An 11,331-nucleotide genomic window follows, 5' to 3' on the forward strand; every position below is an offset into this window, starting at 1 on the left:
ATCCCCTCATCAGCATTTAAAATCCCCTCAAACAAATAATTATAGATACAATCTGTGTATAGTTACTGCAGTACCCTTTTTAACTTCTCCCATACACTATGGTTAGTAATAAGATTGTTAAATTATTTTTATAAAAAATCTTAAAAAATATAATTTATATATTAAAAAAAATCTAAAATAAATATAAATATCTATAATTATCCCATGCATAGCATGGGTGATAGGCTAGTACTATATATTAACTAAAAGAGAGTTTTTAACCCAAGCCTTGTGGGAGCTCAAATCTCTCAATCTAAATTTTTGGATTTTTTATTTAAAAAAAAAAAATCTTAGTATTTTATTAACTTCTTCCAACTCTCAAGTCTTACCCTCATAATAACACTTTAACTAGCCTATCACGCGTACTATGCACGGGATAATTATAGATATTTATATTTATTTTAATTTTTTTTAATATATAAATTATGTTTTGTAAGATTTTTTATAAAAATAATTTAACAATCTTATCATTAACCATAATGTACAAGAGAAATTAAAAAAGTTACTGCAGTAATTATGCACGGGCTGTATCTATAATTATTTGTATGAGAGGATTTTAAATGTTAATTAGGGATTTTGACCAAATCAATAAATGCAGGCATATGGATTGGAAAAAGTTAATAAATGCTGTTTAGGAGATTTTAATCAAATTAATAAATGTTGAAGTTTTTTTTTTTTAAATCAAAAATTTAGAAAATTAAGATTGAGAGATTGGAACTCGCTTGGGATTTAGAAATCCCATTTTCCTTAATATATTTACAATTATCAATATATGTGAATTGCGATTTTTACATGTCTTTTTTTAAAAAAAATTTAAATGTTTTTTTTTCCTTTTTTATATTATATTAAAGTTTAATATTTTAATAATAATCATATGTGTTGGACTTTTCAAGGAATTTATATATTTGGGAAGTTTGTGTTTTGGGTTTTTTTTTTATTTTTTCCACTAAAAGACAAATTTTTTGCAAAATTAAAAAAAAAAAAAAAAAATTCAAACAAACTATCACATCCAACCCCATAATCATTTCATTTTTTTTTCTCATAAACATCACATCCAACCACAAAAAAAACCCAAATATCTTTCCAAACACAAAAAAGTGTTCTCTAATAATATCCTACAACTAAAAAAACCTACATAAAAATCCACTTCCCAAAATTGATAATTTTTTTTTTCATCTTTCATCTGCATTCAATTCCCTTATAAATTACCAACAAGGGTTGGTTCAGTTGGTAAGGCTTGCTCCCTTCTCCCATTAGGTTCGAGTCCCGTTGCCGACAATCCTTTGTTGATCGGCGATATTGTGTAATACTTTCCCTAGCCCTGAAATGACGTAGCCTCCCTTCCTCCTCAACTTTTTTATGAAATCAAAAAAAATTCCCTTATAAATTATTAAAAATTAGCTTATCACCCGTGCTATGCACGGGATAATTATAGATATTTATATTTGTTTTAATTTTTTTTAATATATAAATTATGTTTTTTAAGATTTTTTATAAAAATAATTTAACAATCTTATCATTAACCATTATGTACAAGAGAAATTAAAAAGGCTACTGCAGCAATTATGCACGGGCTGTATCTATAATTATTTGTATGAGAAGATTTTAAATGTTAATTAGGGATTTTGACCAAATTAATAAATGCAGGCATATGGATTGGAAAAAGTTAATAAATGCTGTTTAGGGGATTTTAATCAAATTAATAAATGCTGAAGTTTTTTTTTTTTTAAATCAAAAATTTAGAAAATTAAGATTGAGAGATTGGAGCTTGCTTGGGATTTAGAAACCCCATTTTCCTTAATATATTTACAACAATCAATATATGTGAATTGCGATTTTTACATGTTTTTTTAAAAAAAATTTAAATGTTTTTTTTTCTTTTTTTATATTATATTAAAGTTTAATATTTTGATAATAATCATATGTGTTGGACTTTTCAAGGAATTAAATGTCTTCTTTTTTTATTATATTATATTAAAATTTAATATTTTGATAATAATTATATGTGTTGGACTTTTCAAGAAATTTTTTTTATGCTTGTTCTTAATGCATTAAAGTGTTATTACGAGGAATAATAATCATATGTGTTGGGACTTTTCAAGGAATTCATATGTGTTGGATTTCAAAGAATTTTTTTTATGATTGTTCTTAATGCATTAAAGTGTTATTATGAGGGTAAAACTTGGGGGTTGGGAGAAGTTAATAAATGCTAAGGTTTTTTTTTTTTTTTAAATCAAAAAATCAAGAAATTTAGATTAAAAGATTGGAGCTCCCACAAGACTTATGGTTAAAAATCCCATTTTGCTTAATATATAGTATAGATAGATAATATATAATATATAATAATATATATATATATAGATTATAAGATGAGAGAAATAAAGTGTTATCTTATTATAATTGAGGAGATCTTATAAAAAAAACGTATAGACATGAATACCCTCCTATTTTATTGTGTTTACAATTATCTATATATGTAAATTGTGATTTTTAATTTTTTTTTTAAATGTATTCTTTTTTTCCTTTTTTTATATTATATTAAAGTTTAATATTTTGATAATAATCATATGTGTTGGACTTTTCAAGGAATTAAATGTCTTTTTTTTATTATATTATATTAAAGTTTAATATTTGATAACAATCATATGCATTGGACTTTTCAAGAAATTTTTTTGATGTTTGTTCTTAATGCATTAAAGTGTTATTATGAGGGATAATAATCATATGTGTTGGGACTTTTCAAGGAATTCATATGTGTTGGACTTCAAAGAATTTTTTTTATGCTTGTTCTTAATGCATTAAAGTGTTATTATGAGGGTAAGATTTGAGAGTTGGGAGATGTTAATAAATGCTAAGATTTTTTTTAAATCAAAAAATCAGAAAATTTAGATCAAGAAATTCGAGCTCCCACAAAATTTGGAGTTAAAAACTCCTTTTTGCTTAATATATAACTAGCATATCACCCGTGCTATGCACGGATTGTGTTTACAATTATCTATATATATGAATTGTGATTTTTAATTTTTTTTAAATGTCTTCTTTTTTTTTTCCTTTTTTATATTATATTAAAATTTAATATTTTGATAATAATCATATATGTTGGACTTTTTAAGGAATTAAATGTCTTTTTATTATTATTATATTATATTAAAGGTTAATATTTTGACAATAATCACATGTATATATGTGAATTATGATTTTTAATTTTTTTTTAATAAATATCTTCTTTTTTTCCTTTTTTATATTATATTAAAGTTTAATATTTTGATAATAATCATATGTGTTGGACTTTTCAATTAATTAAATGTCTTTTTTTTTATCATATTATATTAAAATTTAATATTTTGATAATAATCATATGTGTTAGACTTTGTAAGAAATTTTTTTTATGCTTGTTCTTAATGCATTAAAATGTTATTATGAGGGATAATAATCATATATGTTGGGACTTTTCAAAGAATTCATATGTGTTGGATTTCAAAGAATTTTTTTTATGCTTGTTCTTAATGCATTGAAGTGTTATTATGAGTGTAAGACTTGGGAGTTGGGAGAAGTTAATAAATGCTAATTTTTTTTTTATATTTTAAATCAAAAAATCAAAAAATTTAGATTGGGAGATTGGAGCTCTCACAAGTCTTGGGATTAAAAACCCCATTTTACTTAATATATAGTATATAGATGCATTAAGAACAAGTATAAAAAAAATTCTTTAAAATCCAAGACATATGAATTCCTTAAAAAGTCCCAACATATATGATTATTATCTTTCATAATAACACCTTAATGCATTAAGAACAAGCATAAAAAAAATTTCTTGAAAAGTCCAACACATATGATTATTATCAAAATATTAAACTTTATTATAATATAATAAAAAAAAGACATTTAATTCCTTAAAAAGTCTAACACATATGATTATTATCAAAATATTAAACTTTAATATAATATAAAAAGGAAAGAAATAAGACATTTAAAAAAATATATATTTAAAAATCACAATTCATATATATAGATAATTGTAAACACAATCCGTGCATAGTACGGGTGATATGCTTGTATATATATACAAATTCACTTTTTCTACATCTACTCTTTAGATGGACTGATGTCAATAAAATGATTAATTGATATTTAAATATTTTTTAATTATTAATTAATTATTTTCTTGATACATTACTAAGGTTAAGTTTGACATCTCTAAAAAAGTTAAAAAGTCACTATCCTAAGTCATATCACCTCTCTACCACATCACTCTGTATTTCATAAAAAGTCAAAAACAACTCCTAAATTTAAAAAGAGTAATATTATATACATCAATTAGTATACTATCTAGTGTACCAATTGATAAAATAACATAATTTAAGATGTTTTTAATATTTGTAATTTATATAATGAGTGAAGTTAATAATAAAATCATAATTAATATCGATACATTAAATAATATACTACTTGATACATGTATTTCCACTCATTTTAAAACTAGATCTAATTTTTGAATTGGAATAACAAAATACTCTTTTTATATCTATGTGTGGAGGAGCGATACATCATTGTCACAAATATCTGAGGCCTGTTGGTTTTCGTTTCGACTCTGCGTTCTCTGTGTGGGGATTGTGAAGTGGAAGTGGCTTGTGCGCTGTGCTTTGTGGTGCTCTACTTTTGAAGGAGAAGTTATTTAGTGGTCTTTCAGCAGAACTACGTGATGTTTAAAATTATTATGATTGATCATAAAATCAAAATTTATAATTTTATATTAGGTAATTAAAAAATAATAAAAAACATGATGAATAGTGATTGATGAGAAGAAAAATGAGCGCGTTGCACCCAGTAATACCGAATAATTTTTGCTGTTGAAATGTAATGTGGGAGTTTTTCGAGATGGGTCGGGTCTTAAAACGTGGGAATTGGCTGTATGTTTTGATTGGTGCATTGCGTGTTGCTCTGATTGGCCGCTTCGGCGGTTATGATTCTCCCTTTTGCGTCTCACTTTATTATTCTCTCCATCTTAAAATATTAGTCCCTCATTTTATTTTTTATTGTCCCAAAATATTAGTTCTTCTTCAAAAATCAAGTACAAAAATAATATAAATTTTCTATTTTACCCTTCTTTTAAATTAATAAACAATATAAAAAGTACAATAATGACATTGATATTTCTAAAAAATGTACTATCAAAAGGATGATTTTGAAAAATTAACTTTTTTCAAATGTAATAATTGTACTACCAAAAAAAGTTAGATTCTCCAAAAAGGATCATTATTTTGGGACGGAGGGAGTACATTTTTTTGGAACTTTTGGCCATTGGCCCAAATTTTGGAATTTATTTAAGAGTAAAATTTAGGGTTTTTTTTTTTTTTAAGGTCTCTGGTATTATGATTTTATAGCATAAATGACACTCAATATTTTTATAATGTCTAAGGTCCCTCAATATCAATTCAGAGAAAATTCGATCCAGAGAAAATTCGATCAGAGAAAATTGGTCCAGAGAAAATTAGTGCAGAGAAATTTGAAATTTCTCTGCCTTCCATATACTTCCCACTCTCCAGAGAAATTTCTCTGTGGCTTCTTTATCTCATCATTAAGATTGTTTGGTGAAATATTACCCATGTTTCAAAGCTAATCCATCTTGACTTGAATTTTACTGTTATTAGGTTTGTGATTTTGGGTTATCTCGAATGAAACACAGCACATTTCTTTCTTCAAGGTCAACTGCAGGGACGGTAATCAGTACTTGTGAATTTGTAATTTAACCCTATTCCTCTGCTGCATGCTTATATTTTGAGACTGAAATACTCTATTGCAGATTGAAGTTCTTCGAAACTATACACTTTAAGGGATTGAGCTATAATGGTTATACTCGTCAAGAACTCCTTGGATTCTTCCTCCACTGTCATCCCCAATTTGAATCTCAAATCGACGATTCTCACACTCGACACTCTAGAGAAATTTTAGACTCAACACTCCAGAGAAATTTGACTTCACCTGTCTTCCCACAAAATTATCTCTCCAGAGAAATTTTAAATTTCTCTGCCTTTCTACAACCTATCCAGCAAAATTTTGAAATTTCTCTGGATCAACCCAGAGAAATTTCAATTCAAACCTAGAGAATTTCTCTGGAAATATATCCACACCTGATATAGATTCCACAATGGAGTTGTCTGATATATTGCCATTTCTGTCTACCTTTTCCACTTGTAAAGCCCCATTTTCTGATTCAGAGATCCTACCAAGAGAACTTGAATATGTATCTGCCAAAACCTTATCCCCATTTTTCAAATTTGAAGCGGGATTTTTATGACGTCGATAAATTGGGAGGAAGGAAAAGACTGGTATACTACTTAGACAGCACCAGCACCGGGAAATCCATATGATGTCTATGGATTTTGTGGAACTTTCGGGGTTTGCAACAACAATAATACTCCAATATGTCAATGCTTGAAAGGGTTTGTACCCAATTCAGCTGAGGAATGGAGCAAAGGAAATTGGACAGCTGGGTACGAAGACGATGGTGGTGCGGTGGATGTGAGGGCGTTGGAGGAGATGAAGAGGTCGGTGGACCTGAAAGAGTTGAAAGGAGATCACAATCGCTGCCACGCAGCTCTCGTCTCCGCCTATCGCCGCCCGTCCCTCCGCGCACGTCGACACAATCTCTAGAAGTTTCAGCAATTTCTCGATCACCAACGCAACTGTGTTAGAATCGGAGAAGAAGACCCTGAGCGGCAACGCCATTGACGGTGAAGGTGAAGCTCAATCGGCTGGAGAATGAAGTTAGGCGTGAGGAACAAGAGTTGATCTGGACAGGTCTGAGAATGGAGAAGTTTAGAGAGAGAGCGAGATGAGTTTTGATTTGGTAAAGTTAAATTTCTCTGATATATGTTTAGGGACCTTAGACATCAAAAAATAATTTTGGGGATTTGTTCCATTATGAAAAGTGGGAGAGGGACCCTAGACTAATTTTCCCTAAAATTTATTTGGTATCATGTAAATAAGTATAATATTTTGTTTCATTTTTTTTTTATATAAAAAATGTAAAAAATTAGAGAGATAATATAATGTAATTGTACGTATCTAAATAAGTACACTTATTTAAGAAATGCCAAACAACTAAGTTTGGAAAGTTTTATTCCACCCATAAAAAATCTTTAAGGGTTGTTTGGAATAATTTCAATAAGTATAATTTTGACTTTTTATAAAAAGATGTGCAGAAAAGTAGAGAAGTGATATAATCCAAAAAAAGATAAAAAGTGCATTGATATAGCACATCCCAAACAAGTTCTAAGTACACATTATTTATTTTGTTTATATATAAATTTTCGAATAAAAAACAAATGTTCACACATAAATTAATGAAAAAAAAAAAATTTGTACAAATATATATTCCGTTCAACTGTTTATCTCTGAACAATACTTTTGTTCATAAATTTATAGCTGAATATTTGTCTTTTGTTGGAAAGTTTATATCCAAATGATATAAATGGTGTGATTTGAGATTTTTTATAGTGTGTAAATAGAATTACGCAACCAATTTTTTTAAAAAGATTTTATCTAATTTTGTATTCAAAAAATTCACTTATTAAATTTTTATCTCTCTCCCTTGCACCAAAAATATGAACGAGATTTGAATAATAATCCCCGCTTTTGTCTTTGGAAGGGTTTCTCTTAGACCAGATTTTATGGAAAATGTCTCGTAGCTCAAATTTTGTGGCTCAAAAGTGGCTCAAATGGTCAAAACGATGTCGTTTTGGTCATTTTTATGTTGTTCTGTACTCAAAACGACGTCGTTTTGGCCATTTGAACCACTTTTGAGCCACAAAATTTGAGTTACGTAGCATTGTCGAGATTTTATTTATTATCACTCACGCAACAATAAAATAGGCCCTTTGAAAAAGCACCAAAGTTGCCACCATATTAGCTACCAAGGACGGCTCGTCACCACCAAACACTATCACTCTTGATGACGCTCACAAAATACCCATAATGACGGTTGCAATAATTGGTAGTTATAAGTAATCATGTTTGGTCAGTTCGTTATAGTCATAGTCACTATGGAAAGAAATGGGAATGAAGGATCTGTGTGCTCAAGCATGGGGGTCAATATGATTGATGGTTTGTATTAATTAGGTATTCATTTTGGTATGGTGCGGTTGATAGGGATGGCAATTTAAACTTGGTTTGATAGGGACTCGATCCCCCGACATCGATTAAGACGGGTTTTTCTTGAAAATTGTTCCCATATGTTCATGGATGGTATTAAAAATTAAATCTCCGATAATTTTCAAATCGAGAATGGTGATAGCTTCTTCAGACCCGGCCCCGGCCCCGGCCCGGCCCCAAACATCCCTGAACAGTCTTTATATAGATATATATATATATATATGTGTGTGTTAACCTTTATTATATTATATATATATGTTAAGCTTTATTATATTATATATATATATATGTTTAGGCTAGGCTTTATCTCATATTCCCAAATCTCTCTTTCACTCTCTGACTCTCCACACTCTCTCTCAACTCTCTCACTAAACTCTCTCTTAACTCTCTCACTGTCTCACTCTCTCTCAACTCTCTCACGATCCTCCATGGCCTCCTCCATCGTTGATCCTCCTCTCCATGGCCTCCTCCGTCACCAACTATGAGATCTAGGTTCAAATCAAAATAGAATTTTAGAGAGAGAATCCATGACTGTTGTTTGTTGATAATTTTTTCAAATTTGTTGATATTTTTTCAGATATGTTGTTGATAATTGTTGTTGATGATTTTTTTAGATTTTTTTCCTTTCTCAGATTTTTTTTTTTTAAGTTGATGATTGTTGATGATGAATTGAAACATATTGAAAATAGATTTTTTTTTTGAATAAATTTAAAAAAAAAAAGAAAAAAAAAAGTCGGGGTTTTTCTGGGGTCGGAGAAACCCGATCCCTGTTAGGGGGCGGGGGGTGGGGGAGGTGGTGGCATCCCCGCTGGGGATTGGAGGTGGGGACGGAGATTTTTTTATCTACGGGGATCGGGGACAGAGAGTGTAATCCCTGGCCCCGGCCCGACTAGTTGCCAATCCTAGTGGTTGAGAGAACCTATGAGGTAAGGCGATAAATTAGTCGAGTCAAATAGAATAATAAATTGTTCAAATTTAACTTAAAAAGTTAAGGAATTTAAAATTGGATTTCAACTTGGCTTATATATATTGAACCAATTTCAAACAAATTTTTAATAAATCAAATACAAATTGAAATCAAGTAACTTGGTTTATTTGACGGCCCTACTTGTGGTTACCAACCACATGATGGCCTTTGATTCTCTGATCTAGGGTGGGACAGATAATGGGGTTGCTATGCACTGCAAAAGGATTATAATTAGGTATTTGGATGGTAAGTTATGGTTTGGTGTGGTTTTATATGAGAAATATAATTGATTTACATTAATCTACTATTGATAGTTATGATGTGGAATTCTGGTTAATATTGTATACAACGGGGGTGTTTGGGAAGCAATTTTTTTGGTTTTTTTGGTTAAAATAGCACTAAAAGATAATATAGGCTAAAATAGCTAATACGACAAAATGTTACATCAAATCCATAATCATTTCACTTTTTATCTCATAAACATCACATCCAATTACAAAAAAATCCAACTATCTTTCCAAATACAAAAATTTAGCCTCCTAAAATAGTCAAAAATTAAAATAGCCTACTAAAATAACAATTTCCCAAACTCTGATTAATTTGCCTTCAAAAATTATAAAATTTCTTATTTTCATGAAATATCTATAATTTAGAAACTATGGAATTTCATAGATTTATGATTTTTTAATAGTGAAATTTACTGTTTTGATTTTTTATTTATTTATTTTTTTGGTTGAAAAATTGTGAAATTTCACACTTTCAAAAGAGAAAAGAAAAAGAAAAAGATGATAACCAATTAGTCCTATTTTACTTTTAAAATTACTATTGAGTCCTATCAATTTTCAATATAGAGAACTAAGTTATTTTTTTTTTATAAAACATTACTAACAAGTTCATTCTTTCATAGTGGTGTATGCTATTGTTAGTAATGGGCGCCCATGTGGCATGACCATTTGAACATAATTTGGATCTTATCCAAATAGGTTTTGAATTAAATTCAAACCTATTTAGGATAACCACTCAAGATATAGATATTATCAGTTTTAACTGATATGGATAAATAATAATAATATAATATATATCTGATATGGTTATGGGGAACCTCAGATAGAAACAACGTATGTTTTTGTTTTTCAACCCATACACTGACTCTCTCCCAAGAAACAACGATTAAGTCATTTGCACTGTGGTTTGTGTGGGTGATATTCACCATTGTAATATCACCCCACTGCTGGGATTGATTGATTAGATTCTGGAAGCACGTGATTTATCCATGAGGTTTTAGATCGAATCAGGTATGATCTAAACATTTTATTCCGCTGCATGTTCTGTGTTTTTGATTTACATTGGTATCAGAGCCTTTGATGGATATTTTCGTGCTTTCTTTTATCATGTGTATATTTATAAAAGATGCGGAGATCCAAAATATTTCATTTTTATGGTCATTAATGTCATTTTTAAGAGCATAAATGATTTTATTTTGAAAAAAGGAGTCCGGCAGTACAAAAATCGGACCAGAAAACACCCTGGAAGGCGGCGCGTGGTATGCACGCGCCACCTGACGCCGTGAACTGCAGCCACGCGCTCCCACGCGCTGTCACGCTCTCCCACGCGCTGTCACGCGCTCGCATGCGCCATCACGCGCGCGTCGGCGGTGCTGTCCACGCACGCGCGCCGTCCGCGCTCGCACGCTCGCCGCGTGCTGGAGCCGAGTTCCGAGCCGCGTTGGAGCCGAGAGCCGAGCCGCGTTTGAGCCGTAAGCCGAGCCGCGGGTTGAGCCGCGCGCTGAGCCGCTCCTTGAGCCGACTCGCGCCGAGTTGCGCTGAGCGGCGCCGAGCCAAGCCGAGCCGTTTTTCCCGCCTGGCTTGGCTCTAAGGCTCTGTTTGTTTGTTTTTTAATTCTGAATTGCGTTAATTGGCCATAATTTATTCGTTACATATTTGTTTTATGCGTGGCTTATACTGTTAGACTCAGAATTAATTTTTCTACATTCTGTAAAATTTTGAAAATTTTACGAAAATAAAAAATATTTTTTCTGTGTTAATAATTCATTTTTTATGCTTTAAAATGATTCTGGTATTACATAAATAATTTTCTGGGGTTGAAATTTTTATTGTGGACTTCTGAAATGTTTTACTATCTACTGGTAATATTTTCTCATTTTATCAGTT

Source organism: Camellia sinensis, chromosome 7, assembly GCF_055761805.1.
Source record: "Camellia sinensis isolate YWXY chromosome 7, ASM5576180v1, whole genome shotgun sequence".
In the NCBI taxonomy this organism is placed as follows: Eukaryota; Viridiplantae; Streptophyta; class Magnoliopsida; order Ericales; family Theaceae; genus Camellia; species Camellia sinensis.